Here is a 2,926-nt window from a genome sequence, read left to right on the forward strand (position 1 = left end):
GGGTCTGGTTTGTGTTTGTCCCTGCCTTCCTTTTTGGACAAACATTCCTTATGTGGTCTGGACTTCCACAGTCAAAACATAAATGCTTTCGGCAGTCCTTTGCCGTGTGACTCCCTAAATGACATCTTTGACAGATGATGCAATTCCCCTTATGCGGAAATTTGCACTTATTGCATCTAACGGTGTCCTCTTGTCCTACCACCTGCGTTTGAGCTCCAAAATTCCTTGTTACCCTCCTGCTTCTGTCAAACTTCCCCCTAACTCTTCGATCTCCATACTCCTCCATCTTCCGCTTTCCTTTGGCAAATCCTCCGGACATTATTCGTGAGCTTTGTGGCAATTTATGTTGCCTCCTGAAGAGTCTTTGGGTTGGCCGGGGTGATATTTCCCCTAATTTCTTGAGACAATCCCCAAATATACCTTTCTATACGAACTTCCTCTGGTGTCACACGATGCGGCACCAGGTTTGCCAATTTATGAAACCTCGTTGTGTATGCAGATATATTGTCTACTTTCATTTCGAGGTTCCATAACTCCATTTCCAGCTTTTGGAGTTCACTTCTCGGGCATTATTCATCCTTTAGCAATTTCTTAAATTCTTCCCAAGACAGCTGATTAACCGCTTCTCGACCTCTGGTTTGTACTAAGGTATTCCACCAAGTGAGTGCCCTTCCTTGCAATAGGCATGCTGCATACTCAACCTTACTTCCTTCAGTACATTTGCTAATGTGAAGAACAGACTCCATGCTCTCGAGCCATGATAGTAGTCCTACTGCTCCTTTGGTTCCATTGAATTCTTTGGGGTTGCAAGCTCTAAAGGTCTTGTAAGCGCATTCCCGAGGAGGCCTAGATTCAGAGTTTGAAGATTGGTTGACGTTCAAGCCAGCAGCCACTTGGCTGACTATATTGGGAAGTGTGGCAATAAGTTGATCTGACACAAGTTGCGCTATATCCAGATTCTCCCTCCTTGGCGGCATTTCTTTAGATCCTAATCAGAAGGGGATTCGTAAGTTTGATGGCAAAACAAGGGTGATAGCTTCCCAGGTATTTCGATGATACCAAAAATGTTCTTCGCATGGAGAATAATCAGGTATTACCATAACCAAATTAGAGTAAACTCATTCGTACAATAAATTGACMTAATAAGCATTCTTCAAAAGATGTTCATGCATTGATATTTGATTGCAAGTACAAAACAGGGTCTCTAGCAACGGAGCAAAAGAGTGAGTATCCTATTCTTAATTCTCCTTCTAGAACAACATCCATCCTATGGCTAAACCCAATGCTAACATCATCATTCCATAAACTACTAACCATCTATACAACCTCCTAATTTCCCGCCTGGCGGCAACAGCAGCCTCTCTGTTCCTGATTATGCTTTGGTGGTGCGCTTCCAATACATCAGACAGGTTGTTAAGGATGTGATGATGATATCCTAGCCGAGACTGGTGCACTTGTTTGTCAGCTGCAATCCTCCTCATTCAATCTCTTTCAGTCGGATTCATCCCTTGAGAGTAAGACGCAGGTACCCCGGTCACAAGTTGAGTCATTCTGCTCCCTTTATGGGGTCGGGAAGACTCCCCTACAACCCTATGAGAGTTCTCGAATGTCACTCGCTGTGGTAGTGGGATACTCTTTCTGGGCGTGACTCTGATCCTTTGGCCATGATGGGTTCATGGCGGAACCTCAGGTACCGACTCCGTTGGGGGTAAGTAGGATACTTGAGGCGTGGCAGCTACATAACTCATCGCCGTATCTTGCTCATACGGGTCCATTTCTTCGTTGCGGGTTACATTCCTACCAGAGCGACCAACTACATAACCGGATTCATCGGCAGAGTACTCACAAGGATCGGAAGACATCGTAGAGATCTGCGACATGAACAACTTGGTTACTAAAGTGCATCCTCTAACAAAAGCTTAGTAATACAATAGAAGTTTCTAAGCAAAACTAAGTCATGACAACCATGTTGGATCTCCTGGACAATACCTCTGGTTACATTACCAGAGCTTCTGGTCGCGAGACCAGAGCTGCTGGCTGTACTAAAGTCCTTAGAGAAGGATTTCTTATCCATCGATTTTCTGACAATCCAAAGGAATTCTATCTTTATCAACCATTGGCTTTAACCTTCATACTTAGAATAATTATAGATCTTTCATCCATCGATCCTCTGGTTCCTCCTGAAGCACTTACTAGAGCTTCTGGTAACAAAGCCAGAGCCTCTGGTTCCACTCCTATACTTAGAAAAACATTAAGCCATCCGTCCATCAATCCTCTGGTTCATCTGCTTGTCCTCACCAGAGCTTCTGGTTGCGAGACCAGAGCCTCTGTGGCAACATCTACATTTAGAGAAATTCTAAGAAATCCTTTCATCGATCCTCTGGTTCCCCTGCTTGCCTTTACCAGAGCTTCTGGTTGCGAGACCAGAGCTTCTGGTTGCGAGACCAGAGCCTCTGTGGCAACATTTATACTTGGAGATTCTAAGAAATCCTTTCATCGACCCTCTGGTTCCCCTGCNATTCTAAGAAATCCTTTCATCGACCCTCTGGTTCCCCTGCTCACTTTTACCAGAGCTTCTGGTTGCGAGACCAGAGCCTCTGTGGCAACATCTACACTTAAAGAAAGTCTAAGAAATCCTTTCATCGATCCTCTGGTTCCCCTGTTCGCCTTTACTAGAGCTTCTGGTTGCGAGACAAGAGCCTCTGTGGCAATATTTATACTTGGAGGAATACTATGTAACTCGCCCATCGATCTTCTAGCTCCTCAAGCACTTACCAGAGCTTCTGGTAACAAGACCAGAGCCTTTGGTTCAACCTCTACACTTAGAAAATACTAAGCAATCCATCCATCGATCCTTTGGTTCTTCTTTGCCAGCGCCTCTGGTCCTACACGGACACTTAACTAAATTAAGGGATTTACTACCCAT

Source organism: Cynara cardunculus (assembly GCF_001531365.2).
Source record: "Cynara cardunculus var. scolymus isolate 2C chromosome LG 2, CcrdV1, whole genome shotgun sequence".
NCBI classification, from domain to species: Eukaryota; Viridiplantae; Streptophyta; class Magnoliopsida; order Asterales; family Asteraceae; genus Cynara; species Cynara cardunculus.